Genomic DNA, 22,731 nt, shown 5'->3' on the forward strand with positions numbered 1-22,731 from the left:
ATAAAACCACATTTTCCAAGGGTAAACAAACATGGACAGCTTGAAAAACCCTATGGGGCAGTTCTCCTCTGTTCTATATGGTCACAATGAGTCAGAATGAATGAATTCAAAGGCAATGGATTCTGATAGATTTAGAGGCATGCTAAATAGCATTGTCTCAGCAAAGTGCGCACTTGTATTTGTTGAAACACCCTCAGAAGAAGATGCATTTCCCTCTTGTGTTCAAAACAAACAAGTCTTCTCATTATCCCTCTGCTTGCTGTTTGTTGTTGTTCAGCGGTCAATTCCCTTGCATATTCAAATGTGAAAGTTATGTTTAAAAGAAGTGAAAACTTTATTAATGTCTCTACCATCATGCTTTAGCTAGAAGACAAATTTAATTCTTAGAGAATTTAGATTCCCAGAATGCATCTGCTTTCCCAAATCAACAAAGGCCAACTTAACATTGGCTTGAAGATTCTCCTGAAAATACATGTGATTCTGGGAATATGGAACCCTCTTCCATGCACAACATGAATGACTAGAGTCAAGTCTGGATGGGTTTCTGAGGGAATAACAATTCAACTTCCCTGCAATCAAATGTTGTTCATAACTGACACGTCCACCAAGCACCATGGAGTCAGAAGTGTTTACGTGGTAGCCAGCATGGAAGAACAAGCGACTAGAGACATCACAGATGATTCATAAAGTCCATGTCTTACATTCTTTTTCTGAATACGAAGTCTTTCAGCAAGAATGCTTCTCTTTTTAGGAGGCAAGTTGACCCTCCAGGCCCCTAGCTTATCCTATGTCAGTGAGTAGCTTACACACCCTTTCTAAAGCTGCAGTCCTTGATAGTAGTTCTCCTCTCCTCTGCTCTGCCCACATGCTGATTGCTAGGAACCTTCTCTGGTTGAAATGCATGAACGTTGCCTTTTCTCAAAGCTCTCAGCCTTGAGACCCAGGGCTCTATCTGCTCTCTCTGTTTCTCTTATCTCTGTCAAAGCAGGGGGCTTATAACATTCTTTGCACATCTCGCATCTGCTGTTTAAAGCAGGAGCCTGCAGCTTCAGTGTTTCTCCGGTTTCTTTTCTTCCTTATCGCTCATGGCTTTCCTGTTCACACAAGTCTCTGCAGCTTCACCTCCTCGACTCCCTCACGAGCCACCTCACACTCCTTACGATAAGGTGACCTTCTCTGTATTCTAGCTTGTTACTTCGATGAAAAGTGCATGCTACTTCTATGAAGGAAAAAAAAAGACATTCACTAGACAGTGCAGGAACTCTTTCAAAAACCTGACTGTCTTTAACTGACCCAGATCGAATGCGCCCCACCAGGATCTGTTGCATAGGACTGAAGTCTTTGTCCAAAATTGCTCAATCCAATGCAAAAATAAATGCATGTAGAGGAACAGTCCCAGATTTAAGTACTTTCTTTTCTAAACTCTTGGGACATATGTTAGTTTCATCATTTCCATAATACTAAACACAGGGTTCTTTCTAGCCTAGTACATAGTCTTGTTCCATTCTTTCTCACCTAGATTGTGAGTCTCTAGGGAACGGATTTTCTCTAGATCGGAATTTTCCAGTTCTGCATTTTCTCTCCCTGGCTCCCAGTGTCTCTCACATTGTTCTTACATCACAAGCATTCAAAAAATATTCGTGAGAATAAAGATGTTTAGAGATCCCCAGAGAGGGTGAATTGAGAACATCACAGACTAGGGCTCAGCAGGTAGAAAGCACAAACATGGAGATCCTGGGAATTATGGATAATTAATACCCTTTCGCTTGCCCGCCTGTGCAGGGGCTGTCACCATGGCCCTGGATTGCTCAAAGGCTGTTCTATGCTCAGTTTTCCCTGCCCATGGCAATGAGCTGAAGGAATGAGTCAAAGGACAGGGTCAGAACATCTTTGCCAGAGAAAAGATCATCAATTTCTATTTGCTTAATCAGTGCTGGAGGGAGAAAAATAGGGTTTTCCTCTCGCATAAGGAGTTACAGTCTCAGACACTCACAGGGACAGTTTTACTCTGTCCTAGGGCCACTATGAGTCAGCATCAACCCAATGGAAGTGAGTTTGGTTTTTGGTTTCAGAGTCAGTCCTCGAGGAACCCAGGTGGTGTAATGATTACTGAGTTGGGCTGCTAATCACGGGTCATCAGTTCAAAGCCACCAGTTGCTCTGAGGGAGGAGAAGGGGCTCTCTAATCCTCTCAAAAATTATAGTCTGGAAAACTCACAGATCAATTCTCCCCTGCTCTATAGGATCACGTTGAGTTGGCATCAACTCAAGAGAAGTGAGTTTAGACTTTTAAAAAAATCATTTTATTTGGGGGCTCATACAGCTCTTATTGCAATCCATACATACATCCATTGTGTCAAGCACATTTGTACATATGTTGCCATCATCATTTTCAAAATATTTTCTTTCTACTTGAGCCCTTGTTATCAGCTCATTTCCTCTCTCATTCATGAACCCTTGATAATTTATAATTATTTTTTCATGTCTTACACCCACCACTGGCTCCCTTCACCCATTTTTCCGGGTGGGGGTTATATGTAGATCACTGTGATCAGTTCCCCCTATCTTCCCCCACCCTCCCCTTCCCCTCCTGGTATTGCTACCCTCATGATTGGTCCTGAGGGGCTTGTCTGTCATGGATCCCCTGTATTTGAGACCTGATGTGTACCAGTGTACTTGCTCTGGTCTAGGCAGGTTTGTAAGGTAGAATTGGGTTCATGACCGTGGGAGGGAGCAAGCATTAAAGAAGAAGAGGAAGGTTGTATGCTTCAGGGCTTTCGTTTTTATCAGTGCTTAGAAATGTGCAATGAAGAGAATAGTTAGTTACGCTTTCCGGTTGGGTCTTGAAGAATCACATGAAACTGTGTGAGTGTGTAGACAAGCTCGAAGTTTTCTGAAGAAACATGTGAGGTTGGAGCCTGCACTGATGCAGCTCCTTCTGGGAACATGTAAAACACAGACCACATCCCACACTGGCGACCAAACACAGGGATAAAGGGGAAGCTCTTTTCAGCTTAAAACAGTAGTTTCCTAGTATGGGTTCAGGGCTATAGAGAAGGATTGAATGACTCACATAATGAATGTAGAAGCAGAAACCAAATATGCAGAAGGAGATAAAAACACAGACTATATTCTGCAGTGCCAAATATGGAAAATGCTCCAAGTGTATTATCAAAAACAGTCCGCTTGGATTAATTTGACCTCCATTGATGCCCCTCCTGTGTTTACTAAGGAGCTTGCTTGCAACGAATGTTACACTTTCCAAGGGAGAACCATATATTCAAAATTTTTTAGACCAGCAAACATTTTCAGTGAAAACATATCCTTCGAGACCTCGGGCACTTCCCACATTTCCCTTTGTTCCTCTTGGACACTTTTCTAGCTTATGCTTGGCTTCGTCACTTTCTGAGACAGGAAACATTATCAGTGGGACAGCCCAGCAGAGCGCTCAGCAAGAAGGAACAGAAGCACTTTGTTTGGGCTGCAGTTCCCTTTTTCCCTTTTCCATATGTGGGTCTACGTGGTGCGAGCGACAAGACGGAGTGTCTGTCACCCTGACGAGTCTGGAGACTCTTGGAGAAAAAATTAGCCACAGCACCACACCCTCGTTGGAGATGGAAATGGATATTTGGATGAAATGTTTTGTAGGTGAGGGGCTTACGTTTCAACCAGTCTGCAAAATCCTTGAGGCAGAGCCATGTACCTATCATCCATAATGCATGCTTTATTCTTGGTATACATTTACATACAAAGTTGATGCTAAGTCCTCCATGAACACTTCTTTCCAAAAAAGAAGTTTACTGGCTGCTTCAGAGACACAATCTCCATTTAAGTGGCACCAGTTATGCTTTGCCTTGGTGGCTGGCCATGCATTTTAAAGACAGCTTCTTCTACTTCATTTGAATAAGGAGCTTTACCCTAAGAAACCAAGTGTAACCTAACAAAGCTTCATCCTGTGTCATATCTGGCCAAAGTTCCACTTCCCTTTATCCCTTTCACATGTTGATTACCAGGTAAGTGGCATCAGTTCATCTGTGACTTTCAAAGTTAGATATTGAAGTGTCATTTTCTCAGATAGCTATGTAAGACATACTATGATTTAAAATTAACGGAAGGCAATGTAGATGGAGAAGCATGAGGCAGTAATATTACACAGGCGCCGCAAGGAAAATCCTCCTCCAAAAGTGATTGTTGTTGTTGTTAGTTGCTATTGAGTTGGCTCACTTGGCAACCTCAAATACAACAGAAGGAAACTGTTATGCAAGGTTTCTAAAGAAACAAAACCAGGACCCTTATATACAGCATGGGGGATTACAACAGCTAATTAGTTCACAGAGCAGTACAGAGGGCTCAGTTCAACTCACTTCCATGAAGCAGTAAATATGCTAGAAGTCCTTCAACTCCGAAGGGCTGCCGGTCCTAGGTCAAGGAAGTGCAGCTCACAAGTTGAGGCAGAGACCAGTTAAAGCAGCTCATGCTGGCCACATCACCAGAGAGCAAGGTAGAGAAGGGCAGCCTTGTCGATTCATTTATCTCTGCTCTCCAATCAAACTGCAACCTGATTAATCCCACATATCCCTATTGACCAGGTTGGCATAATGAACCTACCTCTCACACAGACATGTACCAGTCTTGTGCGACCTTGACGATCTGGGGCATAGGCCACTGTGTATTTTGGATTATCTTCCAGCCTAAATTATTCATCTTCCAGCACTCTATTGGAAACTAGTTTGTTAAGGTCTATTGGGGTTTCCGTTTCTAATTCTCAGAATTAAATCACCAGGCCTTTCTTCCTTGTCTGCTGATTTGTTCTGCGATGACTTCCAGCTTTCAATAATGCTATTTAACCTTATCGTTCTATAATGTTTCTCTACATGTCACTGGTCTTTCCATACTAGAAGGGTCATTCATGTTGGAGAGATTTCAGTGAAGCTTCCAGACTAAGGCTGAAACGTGAAATGATAGTCATAATAAATAAGGAAGATGGCTAATTACTGGTCTATTTAATAACTTATCATGTTATGAATGAGTTAAAATATGTCATAGGCCTAGATTAGGCTCAGAAACTCCACTCCCATTTGTATAAATCCAATGCAATTACTATGATCTAAAGAAAATAATTTCTGGTGGGTTTCTAGGTTACATGGGAAGTCCACACCAAGTCCACACTTCTCTGCAGAGGTCATCCATTTTCAGTATAGCCTAAGCATACATGGTCCATATTGGAGTGAGACTTTTCATTGAAGAGTTTATATGTTTGCCCTGAGTTCCTCATGACTAATTATCCAGAGCTGAATCACAATAGACTGGCTTCTGAGATTAAGAGCAATATACAAAAGTGTTTCATGTACTCTTACTTCATGTTGACTGACCTCTGCTAAAGAAAAATGAATAGAATGAACTACCTAGGGTTTAGCAGTTTATGATCTGTTACACAATCTTTGTGTTGAATACAGCTAAGTGCTCAGAATTTTGAGATAGATTTTCTAAAGTTTACAAAAGCCCAGAATTGGTTTTAAGTTGGAACAAGAAAGTCACATAGGAACAATACTTCTTTTAAATTACTCTACAGTATGAGATTACATGGGGAGCAGATAAAGGTGGAATAATAGAGTTCAAAATATTATATTTCAAGAACAAGAAATAGTGTTTAGCAGGTCTTTTGAACACATTGAACATGTGTAAAGCAGAAAACAGGTACTTAGGTTAAACATTAAACATTAGGGGAGGGTTATTTGTTCAGACGCCCTGTTTCATGTTGCACAAAGAAATAATAAAACAAAGACACTGGATTTTCTTCACAGAATACATTCTGCTACATGAATATAAATGCAAATGTGGAGTTGTCATCATTAGCGCTCATCATTTTACCATTAGAACATCGGCTTCAACTTTAGGCAAATGGCTTTGAAAAATGAGCTTCCCCAGCTCTTCCATTCAACCCAAGAGGAACTACCGGCCCAAACCATGCCTTTTCCTTGTGCATTTTGTACATAGCAGAAATTACAAAGAGTACAATCGTCAAGGGCCCCCAAAGCAAAGTCATCATGGCCTTGGCAACAGGAGCTCTCATCATCCGGGGGTGCTGCTTCGTGAGTGAAATGCTGTGTGCTGCCCATGCTTCATCGCTAACTGATCTGCTGTGACTCGTGTGAATTGACCAGGGACAATGGCCAGTTTTTAAAATGTGAGCATTTCACTTCCGTCATTGAAATGGGGCCTTCAAGAGCTAGAAATCCTACTGGTTCCTTAACGTCCTGGCTGAAAAGAGTGGCGGGATTTTGTGGAAGGTGGAACAATGCCAAATGAACTGGAGGTTGATTTAGGTGCTATTGTTTCTTTTCTGCTTCCTGTTTTCTCCAATAATTTCAGAACAAAGTCTTTTCTTATGGTTCAAATAAACCGCAACTATAACAATGCTAAATATTGAGCACTGCTGTAATTTTTTAACATGCATTATGTAATGTAATCATTAGCATGGTCTGGGTGAAAAGTATTTTACGTATATAAAAACACAGTGGCGCAGAGAAGTGAAATAAATTGTCTGGGGTCACACAGCTAATGAATTAAATCCAAGTCTGTATAAATCAAAAGCTTAAACTCACTACGCTGTTGTTAATTTTCATAATCAAATTGACATTAGCTCCAAAATTTCTAATTCTAAAATCCATCTGCTCAATCTTGCTTCTGCTTATCTTTCATCACAAATACCTCTTACCTGAAAATCACTTTATCTCCTTACTCTGTCAAATGGTTTTTAAATATGTAATTTGATTTGGTTTGCAGAGCATTTCCTGATGTCTTAGGTAGATTATATCATTCATCACTTCTGTCGAGAACTGACAGAAAAAGGTTCGAAGGACAGAAAGAGACTGACCCTCCCAGGAACCCATCCATTGGCATTACAATTTTGAATCTTTGAAATAAAAGTGGTAATCCCAATTCTATGAGCTCCAATGTAGAAAGTAACCTTTCAGAAAGCTGAATAGAGGTTGAGAATGGCGGGGGCTAAATATATTGCCTTTGAAATTATAAGTCAACTAAATGAAAAGGAACACAAAAGACAAAACAGGATTGACTAGAGATCAGGGACAATACAACTCTATTTTGTAATGAAGAAAAAGTTGCCAGAATAAAGGAAATATAACATAGAAAAGACCCTTGTTGAAGATCAATAACTAAATGGAAAAGACAAGGGGATAAGCCAGAAGTACTCAACCTATGGGTCATGACCCCTCTGGGGGTCAATGACCTTTTCACAGGGGTGGCCAGGTTCATAAGTATAACAAAATTACAGTTATGAGTAGCAACGAAAATCATTTTACGGTTGGGGTCAGCACACAGGGTGGCAGCACTAGGAAGGTTGAGGACCACTGAGATAAGGATTCACTTCAAGTCAGAACCCTGCTGGTGTAGTGGGTCCTGTGTTGGGCTGCTTACCCCAAAGTCAGCAGTTAAAAACCACAGCCACTCCCTGGGCTACAGATGAGACTTTCTACTCCCTTAAAAGGTTGGTCTTGCAGACACACAGGCACATATTTGCTGTCTTGTAGGTTAACTATGAGTCAGCATGAACTTGATGGCAGTGAGATTCTTATTTCTTCAAGAAACATATACTGAGCACCATTTACGCTGGGTTGTCTAGAGAAGCAAAACCAGTGATAGTCATAGATGAATAGCAAAGAAGTGACTGAGAAGTAGCTTCATATGAAGAAAGCATCCCAGCCTGATGAGGCAGCAAGAAGGGGCATGGGACAGGGAGACCACAGGCAAGTGGGTGCAGGGTCACATGGATCCAAGGTCACTGGGAACATGGCATGGTGTCCAGAGTTCTCTTGGTCAGTGGCCCACATGAGGCTGCCCTGGAGCAGACACACAGTCTGTCCAAGTAAAAGGAAGGTCAAGGCCCAGAAAGAGAGAGAGAGAATTTCTCATTGTCTTTTATATAGAAAAGGGCACACCCCCAAGAAGGCACCAACAGGCTTGATTGATAGATTAGACTCCACCCCTACACATTAAGATGGTGTCACTTTGACACAAAATGTAACTCCAGAAGCGCCTACGATCTTCTCAGAATGGATGGTAACAATAAATATGAGAGATATATCCCTTGTCTTCATGGGGCCCACAGACAGACAAAAAGCAAATAACTGCAGGGTCTGGCGTGTTTTAAAGCTGTGCAGAGTGCTGTAGAAGCTGAAGTTGGAATGACTAGAAGGGATTGTCGGGGCAAAGACTTGGGGATAAAGAGGTGAAAGAGTGCCTGACATGTCTCATAAAAGATCATAATAATGTCCTTTTGTCTTTCTTTTTCTTCTGTCTCACCACCAAGCATGCTATTGAATTTCCACCATGTTTGGTGTTTTGTTCTGCTGTGCACAGGGTTGCTATGGTCAGAACCAATTCGATGGCACCGAAAACAACAGCTATTCTATGCATCCTGACCTACTGGAAAGATTCACAGTGATCAGAGCATCGCCTGGGACTACTGAAAGCTCTTTTAATAGTCAGCAACTACAGTGAAAATTCCTCTTCTGCTCAATAATTATACATGGCTTAATTTTGTTTTTAACTTTGTTTTGGGATAAATTCAATTACCATCCAAACATGCATTTCTTGTAACCATTTAAAAATATATGTACAATGTAGAATACGTACACACACATACACATACGGTTGACTGAGATTGATTGTTCTGTTATCAATCAGTTTATCAAGCAAGCCAACCCTAGTGCCTGGAGCACATAAGAAACTCACATATCTATAAACTCTTCAGCTTTCCCACAGACTCAGGTCATTACTGGTCACTGATGCTATTGGTCATCCAGGTAAACTTTCCCATGTATCTCACATCATCTTAAGGATTTCTCTCAAGCCTTTCTTTTCCCTTGTTCAAGTTGAAATATTCATTTCTGTTTGTTGAAACCCTATTGCTCATCAATTTTAATGTCTTCCCTCATTACTGCTATCATTTCTTCTCTCATTACTGCTATCATTTCAGTTATTTGGTCAACCTGTGCTTATAATTCATTCTGATTTGCCTCCAAGTGTCTCCTCTCCAGTCCAGGTTGAGTGGGAAAAGGATGTGTCTAAATAAGGGCTCAGCAAACTGCACCTTTGAACCATTTGCGGCTCGGTACATACATTTGGCTCTGAAGTCAAAATGAAAAATTTGAAAGGATATTATTCAAATCATGGTGTTTCATTTGTTTGTAAAAGTACATTTACAGCTTTTCTCTCACAAGTTTCCTGACCCCTGGTCTAGATATATAAAGAAAGAATCCTTTAGCGATGTTACAGGGTGCCATGCCAATCTGGGAGGGCTGCTCTTTGAGCTTCATTATGATCACTGGATCATCTCTTTTCCTTGCCATTAGCGGACTAACCATCTGTTCTCAATACTTGCTCATTATAAATTCCAATGCATAGTGATGTATTTTTGAGGGATTCACAAAATTCTGTTTTTCTGTTGTAATTCTCTGTCTGTTTTCTTGGTGAATACCCATAACTAGATTTCTTTCTGAATTGCCACATTATGGTCACATAATGTGGACAATTGCTGATGTCTTGTGACTTCATTAAATTCTTGAATTTCTTCCTGGTAGTGTTCCATTGCTTCTATGTTCACTTGCTGAGAGTTGTGGTATGTTTAATAAGAAATTCTACTGCATTTCTCTTTCAATTGTTCAGCAAGAGCTTTAACATCAGCAAGTCCTCTCTCAATTCTGCAAGACATTTCAAAAGGAAGACCTTGGTTTTAATGCAACAGCTCAAGCAGGGGACTGTCCACTAGTTCTAGGATGCAGCTGTGGTCACAAGCCCTTGGAGTTGTCAGGGGCAGTGGTTAAGGACTCGATGCCTTTGCCAACAGAGCTTTGGGAAGAGATTCTGAGCATCTGGTCAGCTTCTTCAACAAGTCACTATAGAGCCAGAGAGGGTTAGCAGAGGGACAGCAGCACAGGGGGCTGAGCCAAAGTCCACCATAGACCCCAGAATACTTCCTCCAACTGCCTCTCTTAAGAGTTCTTATCTGCATATTGCAGATTGTTAATGAGTCTTTCATGCCAATCCCAGTACCGTGTTTTTTGAGTAGTATTGCTGTTATGGGCTGTTTGTTCAGCATACAGATTGAATAATATGGTGAAATATTATAACCATCACACATCTTTTCTGTTTTTAAAATCCATTCCATATTCTCCACTTTAATTTTTTTATTTTGTATTGGATGAAGAGAAGGTCAGTAAAGCTTGAACTTCTTCCTTCAAGACCACTGGTTCATAACCATATGCTATTTTCTGAAAGGGTTGCGTGTCTTGTCTGTCATGACTTTTCTGTCAGTTTGTGAGAGTTTGGTGCCTTATATGCTGTTGGGGGTGTTATGCCACTGACATTTCAAATACCTACAAGGTCGCCTGTGGTGGATAATTTTCAGTGAAACTCTGAAACTAAGACAGTTAGGAAGAAAGATCTAGATATGTGCTTTAATAATACATACTTTTAAGGGCCAATGAAAGCCTTACAAATAGCAGTGAAATATTTTCATGTATATTGTCAGATAATGAACTCCTCAGGTTGGGAGGCAATCTAAATATAACTGAGGAAGAACCACTTATTAACATAGAGCCAATCTTAATGACGTTGCTTGAGAAACCACTACAAACACTAATTAATAATCAGAATGGGTAAGGTGTGACATATGAAGCTTGGAAAATTAGAAGCTATAAAAATGAAATGGAATGAGTCATGATTGATATTCTAAACATTATTGACTTGAAATGGACTTCTGCTGGCCATTGTGAATTTGACAGTCATATGGCCTGCTCTACTGAAGATGGCAAATAAAAGAATGTTTTTCCAGATTCAATATAAAAAGTGAGCTATATTCCAATAAAATTGTTTTTTAAAAGATATTTCAAGATCTTATCCTCATGTATATTGTAATCAGTAGTAGGATGATTTTCTATCATTTCCAAGGAATACCAGATATTATTTTTCAAATTTATTGCACAAACATGAATGCCAAGGATGAAAAACTAAAAATATTTACCATTTTCTGCCAACTGATATTGATCAAAAATGCAACCAAGATGTATCAATATTTACTAGAGATTGGAATGCGAAAGTTAGGAACAAAGAAGAAAGATCAGTAGCTGAAAAATGTATCAGCCAAAACAAGCCTAGGGATTGACTATAGAACAAACCATTGAAAACTCGTATATGAATTCCAGTTGAAGGTGAAGGAATTTTTAAAAGTTCATAAGAGACAAAGCTTGGTTTGAGTATATCCCCCATGAACTTAGAGCCCAAGAACAGATTTAACATAGTCAACACTAATGATTGATTACCGAGTAAATTGCAGAATGACACCTTGTACATCCGACATAAAGAAAATAAAAGTCTTTTAAAAATAAAGGAAAGAAAATAAAAAGATCAATAGCAGGAGAGACTCTGAAACTGCTCTGGAATGTTGAGTAGCTAGAGCAAATGAAAAAAAGCACGAGGTAAAAAGAGCTAAACAGAAAATTTCAAAAAGAAGCTTGAAAAGAAAAAAAGTATTAATAATAAAATGTTCAAAATCCTGGAGTTAGACTACCTAAATGTAAGAATATTTTCAGCATTAATCAAGCTGGAAGATGTGAAGAAAAAAGCAAGACTCTAATTCCAGTCTGGAAGGATTGTATTCCCCAATCTGAACTATTTTGGAAGTTTCAGTAGAGGATAGAAAAAGTACACAGTCACTATGGGGTAGCAGATTACAGGTTGGGCTTATAACTGCCACTCCATGGGAGAACATTGATGCTTTAAGCTCCCATGAAGATTTACAGCACTGGAAACGGAGGCAATTCTAGTCACTCCTATAGCCTCTCTGTGAGTATGAATCAAGTTGATGCTAGTTTGGCTTTTGAGATTTTCTTCCCCCATCTAAACAGATTTTTCAACATTCAACCACTGCAAGCAGTAACGTATGATCAAGAGCTGGTGATACTGAAGAAGAAGTGTAGACAGCGTTTGTGAAAAATACGGTTCTAGGAATTAATGAAATGTCAATTGAAATGTTTTTTAAAAAATTAAAAAGAATTGATACAGGGCTGGAAGTACTCATTAGGCTATGTCCCCAAATTTGGAAGCCAGCTACCTGGCCAATGGACAGAAAGAGATCCATATCCATACCCATACCAAAGCAAGGTGACCCAACAGAATGTGGACCTTTTCAAATATTATCATTAATACCACATTCAACTAAAATGTTGCTGAAGGCAATTGAATAATAAATGCAGTAAGGAGCTGCCAGAAAGCTGAAGCTGAATTTAGAAGAGGACTTCGGAAGAGAGAAATCACTTGACTTGGACACACAATCACTGTCCAGGGAAGCAGCAATTAAGAAATTAAATGCACTATATTAGGCAGATCTGCTGCAAGAGACCTCTTGAAAGTATTAAAGAGCAAGAATGCTCCTTTGACTATTAAGGCTTGTCTGCCTGCATCACACTATGGCATTTTTGATTGCTTTATATGCACGTGACAGTTGGACAAGGATTAAGGAAGATCCAAGGTCTATCAATGCATTTGAATTATGATGTTGGTGAAGAATATTGAAATTGCTATGGGCCTCCAGGAGAACAACCAAATCTGTCTTGGAGTAAGTACAGCCAGAACGCTCCTTTGAAGATGGGGAGACTTTGTCTCCCTTATTTTGTGCATGTGATCAGTTCCTGGAAAAAAGACATCACGCTAGTACAGTAGAGGGTCAGGGCAAATGAGGAAGACCTTCACGGAGATGGTGTGACAGAGTGGTTCCAATGAGAAATCTAAGTACAATAATAGTTGTGAGTATTTTACAGGACAGGGCAGTATTATATTGTGTGTCCAGTTTCTACGAGTCAGAGCTGACATCAATAGCACCCAACAACAACAAAATCCCATCATAATCTCAAGGAGACATTGAAGTACTTACCTCTTTATCATTCCCATTTGATCTAGCAATAAAACATGGTGATAAATGCTTTTGATCAGTTCAAGTTGTTTGAATTAGTTCAACAATTCGTTCACCGCACTGATTATTTCCATCTGTCTTCTAAGATTTTATACCCTAATCATCTATCCATCCATCTATCTATCCATTAACCACACATTGAATAAATGCCTAATGTCTGTTTCTATAGAAATCCACTATGTAGTAAAACAATAGGAATGGCTGCTTTTGATGAACTTTGGTGGACACCCTGGAAACCTGTCTCACTGGTGTCCCCATAGCAGAGTTTGACACTTAGCATAGTCAATAAGGGTAGAAATTTATCTTCCACATGGAGGGCTGTTCAAAACTCCCATCTGCTCCACAGGAGAAAGACTGAGCTTTCTACTCCCACAAACAGTTTCAGTCTTGGAAACCCAGAGGGCAAGACAATGAGTCAGCAGAGACTTCAAGGCAGTTTACATTTGCATGGAGAAATCATAAAACCGTGGTAAAGAGACAAATCCTAATAACACTGTCTAAAATCTGTAAGCCTTGAAGACTTAGAGCAATCAGGCAGAAATAAAATAAAATGTAGGGTAAGCATTGCTTGTAGGAGAATCAGCATCGCCCAAACCATAAAGCCAAGAGATAGGTCTTTATGGAGACAGGACAGAGGCACTGACAGCAATGAGGCTGCAGAGCCTTTTAAGCTCCTTAGCCTGAATTTTGGTTGTTATCCTGAATGCAAGGAATGGTCACTGTAAGTTTTGTGTTGAATTTCCTTTTTTTTTTTTCCGTCTCCATGGTAAATTAGATAGTGGTTCCCAGAAAAGGTCATTAGCTTCCCATTTAACAATTCATACACATTTTGTTTCACCTCCTTCATTGCCACTCCCTCGATGTAACCTTACTTAATTCCCTTCCTCCCTGTGCTTCCTATCCATCTGTACCTTGGTCCATTGGTAAAAGCTGCCCTTTTAATCTCAAATTACTGCTTATTCTAAGGTGTGCATACCACACTAGTGTTATTGCTCCCCCTTTAGACCACTGTCCAGCTACATACTGAATTACAGATGTGAGTTCAGTTCCAGACTCGAAGGGTGACAAAAGGCCATCATTAAGCCCATCTCGATCCAGCCAGTAAGCCTCGACTCTTATGAGTTTGTGTTTTGTTTCACATTGTTCTTCCTGCTGTATGTAGGACTTTCTAATGTGTCCCCTCCTGAGAAGGTGGGCGCCCTCAAGTTCTTCTTTTCTCAGGAGATTCATGGATACTGACATTGATGGGGTACATCAGTTCACTGCCCTGTTTCTATCTGTCTTCCATTTTCGATTTTCACTATTCTTCTTTCTTCTGGACAGGAAAACACCAATGATTGCCCCTTAGATGGCTTCTCATGAGCCTTTAAGACCTTAGTCCCTACTCACTGAAGTATAATATTGTCTTGCTGACTATGCTATCCCAATTGAACTTGGCGTTCCCTGAGACACTACAGTCCTAGCCCCCTGATCCAGTGACTCATTTCTTAGGGTGCTCGGTTATGTCTAAGAAGTTTTCCTAGCTTGCTCACATATGCTTCACCATATTCCTGGATATACTTGCAGCAAGGGTCAATATTCATCACAAATATTTTCTGTCAAGAATATATATATTGTATATATAATGTATATATATACCCCCCTTTTCTCTCCCACACCTGTTTATCCTGTATGTCTATCCAATCATCTATTCATAGATCATCACCTTTATTGCAGAATAGAGTATATACCAATAGTCACTAGAGGTTTTAAATGAGGAAATATGATTGGGTTTTCATCTCAAATATAATATAGAAAAATCTCCTTAGTTCTCAGTCGGAACCCTGGAATCTGGAATCCTATATTCAGATTCCAAAATGATCCATCACTTTGCATATGCTGACTCTTGATTCCTTCAGGATGATTCACAGAAATGACTCTCACAGATTCATCCTTCAGAAGCGAATTCTGCCTAATCTGAAGCACAAAGCGTCAAATAGGAAAGAGAAAGTATACTTGAAACATAACTCTATTCTCATAAATGTCCTCAAACAGCATAGTCAACGCACCGGACCGAGGAACTACAATGTGTACTCTCTCTCTCACTGTCCATTTCTTCTAAACAATTTCCGGAGACTTCTCTATTGATTAAAGTTAGGACTTCACTGTGGGACCCCTTGAGGTTTAGCCAAACAGAGATTACCCTTTGGATAACACTGTGCACTGTAAGATGGAATATGCCTACTTTTGTGTATCTAAAAATGATTAAGAAGGCCTGTCCTGAATGTGAATGCCAGAATGCAATGATACACATTAGGCACAAAGCAAAGGAGTAAAGTACCACCCGGAGGGCAAAAAGATATGGGTTTCCACACAGGCATGTCTGACGGTCTATCAAACATGTGATAAGACAGAGAAGGCTGTTTGCAGTAGAGCTGAGTCTGTGAATTCCCCAGAAAGCCAGTCAGGCAGGTGTGGGCAGCGGAGCACTTCCCTGGGTTGGTCCTCAGGGGAGAGCAAGGGCCTGAAAGGGCAGAAATGTTAATTATTAATCTCAATGTGGGCCTTGAATTAAGAGTTCATATTTGTAAATGCTTTTCGATCCTCTGATGAGCTGCTTTCTTTCCCAGCACTCCTTCAGTAGCTCCAAAACTTTTTTCTGTCTTTCTCAGGCCCCCTAGGGTGAGGGTGGGGGCTGTGTTTGGGAAGGAAGAAAGTTAAAGCTCCCCCACACCTGGGAGCATGCTAACTCCTGTTTTTAAGAAAATAGGCTAAGAAAAGGCTCAAGGGAGTCTAGGACATCAAAGAAGTCTGTTAAAACAACTTTTTTTTTACTATTTAAATGAAAATGAGGCAGACATATATGGATTAAATTTCCCCTTAAAACAGCCTGAGGTTGAAAGATTAAGGGGAGAGATGGAGCTAAAATATATTGGGGGAGGAAGTTATCATCAGACTCTCACCCAACCTGAAACAGTGCATTAACCCGTGATGTGCCTATGTGCAGTCCCATATATATTTATGCAAACGCACACACACACACACACACACACACACACACACACACACCATGCCACGTGCCCACGAAGCAGTCCCCTAACAGTGGATGATTTATGCGACTTGCCAGGAGCCAGGAGAGAAGTGGGCCACGCCACAGCCTTGACAACACTTTAGTGCGGTTGTTTTAACTCCGGAAGGACATGCTGTCCCGTAATTATTCTGTCATTTCTGAAAAGGTGAAATTCTTAGCAGGTTTGTGCTTTACGCGTTGCTGTGTACGCGAGAATGTTCCCGTCTGAGCAAGCCTAACCACGTTGGAATCCCCAGCCCACGTCTCTTTGTGAGGAACAAAGAGAGGACTGGCCACTCTAAAATGTGTTCCAGAACCAAGCAGGACGGACACTGCTCAGGGAGGACAGAAGTAAGGGAGGAAACAGCTGAAAACAACGCTGCTGTTTCCTTTTCTGGGTTTTCAAACACCTACCAAACCCTTTCTTTCATTAACTGTATTTTCCCCTCTCTCTTTTTCTTTCAGTCAACAAGCAAGTATAATTTTGTACCTGTGGGTGATAAGCGAATAGGATAGGATAAGAAAGGGGTAATATTTAACTTGGAGGCAAGATGAAAAACATACCACTCCAAATAATGTAAATGCTGGTTATGTTTCAGTACTTGGGAGAATCTAAAGGAGATCTTATAGTTTTTTGTACGACAGATAAATCTTCCATAGTTAGTTAATTTGATAAGATAAAACAAAATCAACCTCAACCAGGAATTTTACCCTGTCCAAGATAAAATGCAGTAGGAATGTATTTCCTTTTTTTTTTTTCATACAAAAATTAAAGTTCAGACTCAGAGGCCTCTGGACATGTTATGGGCGTTCCTGGGCGAAGTCAAAACAAGCATTTATAACCTTATCATCAATTTAAAAATGATAGACTAATTTCATGAATTATGAAACATCTTGCCTTCTTTATGTCTGCAATAGAGCCAGACCAATAAAATGAGTGTTTCGTAATTCCAGGCTCTGAATAATTACAAAAGCAGCCATCTGAACTATGTCAGTTATATATTCATACTTATTTTCGGATAATTTTTCAAGGCCCAGTCTCCCCCTGAAGTTCTTAAACTCAGCTCATCAAGCACAGCTCCATCTATCTATTGCGACACCCCCACGGAACCTTTCTCAGCTCCCTGTCCTTTGCCAAAGACCCATGGCACCTCACTGAGGTGAGGCCAACTCACACTGACCCTTAGAACAGAGTGGAACTGTGCCCACAAGTTTCCCAAGCTACAATCCTTATAGAAAGAGCAGCTGGTAGCTTCCAACCGATCAGCAGCCAATTGCTGACGCTGGTGCCACCAGGATACTTTACTAACTAGCTTCTTTCTGGTCCTCTAACCTCCGCTCTGTCATTCAGAGCTCTCTGTCAAGTTGAATGTTTGAAATTTTAACTTTCAAAAACAAACCTGGCATCAAACCTGAAATTCAGCCCGTACACACTGATTTATAAGCATTTAAAGCCCCCAAAACAAACCCACAGCATTGCTACAGGCCCTTGATTTACAGCCACCGTGATGTTTATGTCCGGACTCCTTTCTGATTGTTTGTGGCCCTGCTTTACAGATCAATGCTCTCAACTGATTGATACACATATCGAATGCTGTCAGCCTTGACTGATGATAGAGATGGCCAGCCAGAATTCCTTTGGGTTCTATTCTTGATTACCAGTCAACACCCTCATTGATTTTGTTAAGTTCTTGGTCATATCTGCCTAGACCATTACAGTAGGCTCTTGGTCTACTAATAGTAGTAGAATCAGAACCTATCAAAATTTGGAGAGGATATTAAAAATTAAGTATAACCCAAGTCTGCTGCCTGTACAATGGCGGTCAGACCCACCTGACGGCAACTATCCTCGCTTGGGTCTCTTCGCGGGTTTCCTTGGTTCAGTAGTCAATGACAACTCTACAAGCATGCACCTCACAGACCATGCGTACAGTTAGTGGTTTATTAAGAAATAAAGGGGTCCAACAAGTTACATATTAGAGCTAGCTAGCTATAACTCAGATCAGAATCAGCAAGGATTTAGGCAGGGTCTGCAGAGCACACCCGCTCCTTTTTCAGGGCAGGGCAGCTCTGTCTGCTCCTCCTGGCCATGGAAGAAAGCAGGCCCTTCTCTCAGCCCCTTGGTTGTGCAGACCTCCTCCCGGTCTCCTCAGGGTAAGCCCATACTCAACCCTCAGGACTAGTTTGATCCTTGTGATCCCCTCAGGACAGGGCAAGGTGGTGACCAGACGTCCCGCTTTGGGCGGGACAGTCCCGATTTCCAACAATTTTTCCTGCATCCTGCAGCATTTCAAATAAGTCCCGATTTTTGGAAAGCATGCACGTCAAGCTAGGGTATACGGTTTTCGACTGCCATATGGCTATTTCGCCAGGATATGAGTTTTATCAATGGTGTCCCGCTGGTGTCCCACTTTACCAATGTTAAAATCTGGTCACCTTGTTATTGCTGCAGTTATATTTAGCTTTCTTGGCTACATTACTACTAGTATGCTTCTACCATCAGTACCAACTTGCTACAGCAATTGTTCTGAACTCATTACTACCCATTCTGCCACTGAGCCCCTCTGGGTCTGTGGCTATCTTCAATGTTGTTGCCTTTGACCTCTTCTATCCTGTTTTTAGGAAGTTCCTTCCCTCCTTTCTCTCTGCTCTCCCAACCCCACCCCACTGCCCAATTTGGCCCTTTCTTCTTTTTTCTTCTTCCTGCATCTGAAGTCTCCATGAATATGGCTGCTTATATGTGCAACTCCTTGTGAAGGTTAAGGCATGATCTCTCTCACTATGTCCTCTCCGCAGGCTACAGGCACTTTGTTTGCATACATAGAGTATGGTTACTTCATCTGCATAGTCTATTTTGTCGCATTTAATTGTGCTCATGCAGAATCTGTACATAGACCAACAGGCAGTACTTGGAACAAAAGAAGGGGAGTACTGACTGGTTTAATATTGAGAAAAGGATGCATCAGGGTTATATTTTTTCAGCATACATATTCAATCTATATGCTGAGAAATTACTATATGACATGATTGGAGGAAGACTCATTAATAAGCTAGGATATGCATGTGATGGAAACTTTCTTGCTGAAAATAAGGTGGACTTGAAGCACTTATGAATGAAAATCAGATTGCAGTTTTTAATCTTCAATATGGATTACAATTCAGCACAAAATAAACATTCTTACAAGTAGACCAATAAAAAACCACAAGGAAAAACCAAGAAAAGACTGACATTATCAAGGATTTCATTTTACTCAGTCCCACAATCCATGCTACTGGAAGTCAGTCACAGTCAGGACATCAAATGCTGTATTGCATAGGGAAAATCTATGGCAAAATACCTCTTTCAAGTGTTGAAGAGCCAAGACGCCATGTGGAGGACTAAGGTGCCTGACCAAAGACATAATCTTTTCAATTGTCTCTAGCTATTCAGGGAGCTCTCCTGGTGTAGTTGTTGCAAGTAGGGCTGCTACCAAAACAGCCAGCAGTTTGAACCCACCAGTCCCTTCTCAGAAGAAAGACGAAACTTTCCACTCCAGTAAAGATGTGTGGTCTCAGAGTCCACCAGGGGCAGTTCTGTTCAGGCGTATGGTATTGCTTTGTGTCTCCATTGCTATGGGGAGTTTTTGTCTTTCACCCCCTAATCATGCAGAAGGTGGGCACCAGCTAATGAAGACTGAGGAAGAGTTGATGCATTTGAATTGGGGTGCTGGCAAAGAACACGAAACTGCATTGGACTGCTAAATGAACAAACAAATCTGTCCTGAAAGAAATACAGCCAGAATAGAAGCAAGGATTGTGAAACTTCATCTAATGTGCTTTGAACATGTGATCAGGAGAGACCAATACCTAGTAAAGAATATCATGAGTTCAATGAAAAAGAGTTTTTTTTTAAATGAGATGGATTAATACAGTGGCTTCACTAATGGGCTCAACCATAGCACAATAATGAGAATGGCATGGGACCAGGTAGTATTCATTGTATCTAAGGTGACTAAGAGATAGAATCGAATGTAGGGTACCTAATAACAAAAACAATGATAGGCTTTACTTGCATGGTATTTGGAAGGGGCAGGGTATACCTATTGAGCTGTTTTACCAAAGAACTATGGCAAAAGGCTAAATATAGGAATTCAACACACTTGATATATGACATGAGGGCAGTTCACCTAAGGATATAGACAAGTCAGAATACACCCAGGTAGTTTGCTGAGCAGGACTATATTTCCATGATAGTTTTAAAACCTTCAAGAAAAGTAAAGACTTATTCAGAGACAATAAAAGCAATGAGGCATTTGGTTCAAGAAAGAGGGGGCTAATCTCACAGGGATGAGATACGTACTCAAATTATCTTCTAAGCTTCTTCAGAGCCTTTGACTTGAGTCTTAGGGCAAGAAGGGTGCAAATGAAAATTCAACGCTTATTTTATTTTATTTATAAACTATTTTATTGGGACATAATCCAAATCCCATACATTTCAATAGTTCATTCATATCAAGAAGTGTTGTATAATCATTACACAATCAATTTAAGAACACTTCCTTATTTCTTGCACTCCTTGTTATTAGCTCCTCATTTGCCCCAACCCTCCTGAAATACCCCCCAATGAACCATTAATTCAGTTACTGTCTCTATAGATTCACCTATCCTGGATTTCGTATACTGGAAAACATAGAGAAACAAAAAGCAAAAAGTTAATAAAGCTAACAACAATAACAAAATAAAATAGAGGAAAACCCCTTTTATTAATATCAAAAACTAGAATTAAAATGGGTCAAATGGGAGATCAAATGCGAAGGTGTGAGATTTTAACCCAACTACTTCTGCTACAATCCACTTTCCAATGTATTCTGTACACTGACAAGGCTATTCAAATCCCTGACCCGTGTTCAGAAGGGATTCCCCTTAAGCTAAATTCAGATCTAGTTTCCCTTCATTGAAAAAGAATGACAGAACTTTTAAATGGGTCAAAAGAGGGACTGCAGCACCTTCCTCAGTCAGGGGAAGAAGTGTCCCCAGTGCCATCAGTCATTTTGTGCAGATGTTAGTGCATGGTCACAAACACAGCAGAATTGACCCATAATGGCTAATTTGCCACAGCACATCCTATTTAGATACTGGAAGCTCTGAGGGGATGACCACAGAAAACCAGAGTTCCCATTGTTTGCATTCATTGGCTCCAAATGGCATCTATCATGCGCACTATTCCAGGAATTAGGGATACTGCAGTAATCATAACAATCTCCACCACCATCCTCCTGCCTTTTTACCATCAATAACAGTAAGAGTTACATTCTTGGTCACAATCCAGTAGAAACATATTTGTGTACACATATCCATGTATATTGAGAGACAATTTCATGAAATAATGCTCCAACCCTTACCATGAGCTTCATTCCAATATTTTACATATTCTAATAAGATCTTTAAGACAATTTCTATTGTAAATTAGGTTAGAGTTTACATTTCAGATCAACTTTGCTTTCCTTAGTCCAAACCACTAACCAAACCCTCCAGGAGTCCACCCCTACCTGCTCCATGCACCACCCCACCCACTTCATGGACCACCATGCTCCACTTCTCCCAAATCACCCTTCATCACCTGCAACCTCCAAAGTCTGTTCCCTTTGGTATGAAAGTCTTTATCCTGTTATTTTCCCCCTTTATATCAATGGCATCATCTAACATTTGTCCTTTTGTGATTGGCTGACTTCACTCAGCTTGACGTTCTCTTGGTTCATTTAGGTCATGAGGTCTTTGTATTTTCATCATTTTTTAGAGGTGTTGTAGTTATTCTTCTGACAGATATTTATGTCATTTCTATGTTCTTGGTATTGTGTCCATTACTGCAGTAAACATGGGTGAGATGTGTCTGTCCATGTGCTGACTTTTAATTCGTTAGGATATATACTCAGCTGAGGGATCGTTGGGTAGTATGACGTTTCTATTCCCAGTTCTTTGAGGTAGCCCCATCTCACATTCCACAGTTGCTCTTGTTAGTGTCAGGTGCCATTGAGTTGGTTGCAACTCATAGTGAGTGCGTGCACAATAGAAATACTGTCTGCTCTTGTGCCATCGCAATTGTTCTTATGCTACGCCCATTGGATCTGACGATGTTCTAAAGCTATGAATAAAGTCTCAGCCTCTCCTCCTTGTGAAGTGAGGGTCCGAATCTTTCTTTGCTGTCTGCTCTTAGTCTGGAAGCTCTACTGAAACTTGTTCAGTTTTAGTGACTCGGCTGGCATTTGAAATACCAGTGACATAACTTCCAGTATCACACCCACACATAGGTCATAACAGTATGGAAAACTGACAGACAAGCGGTGGCTTTCCACAGGCTTTCCACAGTTGTACATTTTTACAGTCACACCAGGAGTACATGAGGGTTCCAAACCCTCCCAAGCTACCCAGCATTTGCTATATGATCTGTTTTATCAAACTGCTGTCAGTGCCAGCGTGGGGTGTTATCTCATCATTTCAATTCACAGCTCCAGATGGCTAGTGAGCATGAGCAGTTCTTCATACATTTGTTGGCCATTTGGATGCCGTTTTTGGTGAACTATCGGTTCATGTCCCTTTGCCCACTTTTTAATCAAGTTAATTGAATTTTCTTATTGAGGTGCTGAAAAATTCTACAGGTCTCAGAGATTAGTCCCTTGTCCATGTGTCATTGTCAAAATATTTTCCCACTC

The 22,731-nt window shown here is 40.6% G+C and overlaps 1 pseudogene; it reads right to left on the reverse strand.

Annotated features, from left to right (window-relative positions):
• Nucleotides 1-8,819: 8,819 nt before the first annotated feature.
• On the reverse strand, nucleotides 8,820-9,735 carry LOC142434328 (FGFR1 oncogene partner 2 homolog pseudogene; annotated as a pseudogene).
• Nucleotides 9,736-22,731: the final 12,996 nt, after the last annotated feature.

Source organism: Tenrec ecaudatus, chromosome 1, assembly GCF_050624435.1.
Source record: "Tenrec ecaudatus isolate mTenEca1 chromosome 1, mTenEca1.hap1, whole genome shotgun sequence".
In the NCBI taxonomy this organism is placed as follows: domain Eukaryota; kingdom Metazoa; phylum Chordata; class Mammalia; order Afrosoricida; family Tenrecidae; genus Tenrec; species Tenrec ecaudatus.